Below are 626 nucleotides of genomic sequence, written 5' to 3' on the forward strand. Positions count from 1 at the left end.
TCGTGCGCGTGTCAGGGTCCGGGGTGTCCGGGCCGGCGCCCAGGGTGTGTGCAGGACCCTAGCGCGGTGCATTCCAGAGGTCGCTAGCGGCTGGGCGGCCTGGGTCCGCGCTGCAGTCGGATTCTGGCTTTCTGATCCAGTTTCAGGGCCAGTTAGGCGAAGTGCTGCCCAAGGGGACGGAATCGCGGGCGCGCGCGCGCGGGTGGCGATGCGGGCGAACGGGCGGATGCCTTTGTGTGTCTTGCGCTCCCGTGCAGGTGGGCAGTCCGCGCCGGGAGCCACCTTGCCCGCGCGCACCGGGACTTAAAGTCCTGCTTTCTTGTGTGAAGAGCGCGTACCTCCCTTTCGAGCAGACAATAGACCCTTCTCGCAGTTGCACCTTTGGTTCCAGGGACAGTTTTTGGAGGGACCTTAACGGGACTTTCTAAGGACCACTGTCATAGCCGGGCCCATGGCATCAGAGTTGGACGTGTTTCTTTTCTCGGTCAGCCGAGAGATGAGACCTGGGGACAGTGACTGCCCTCGGTCGATAGGTACAAGCAAGTGTCCCGAGCCTGCGGGTCCCGCATTAGACAACAAAGAGAGGCGTTAGCGGCGGCGGGGGCGGGGCGCGGCCGGGAGGCGGA

General features: G+C 64.4%; 1 protein-coding gene across 1 annotated transcript in view; it reads left to right on the top strand.

Annotated features, from left to right (window-relative positions):
• The window catches only part of MEX3B (mex-3 RNA binding family member B), a 27,166-nt gene that overhangs the window by 22,005 nt on the left and 4,535 nt on the right, over positions 1-626 (top strand).

The sequence above is a fragment of the Pteropus alecto genome, unplaced genomic scaffold (assembly GCF_000325575.1).
Source record: "Pteropus alecto unplaced genomic scaffold, ASM32557v1 scaffold60, whole genome shotgun sequence".
NCBI lineage: Eukaryota > Metazoa > Chordata > Mammalia > Chiroptera > Pteropodidae > Pteropus > Pteropus alecto.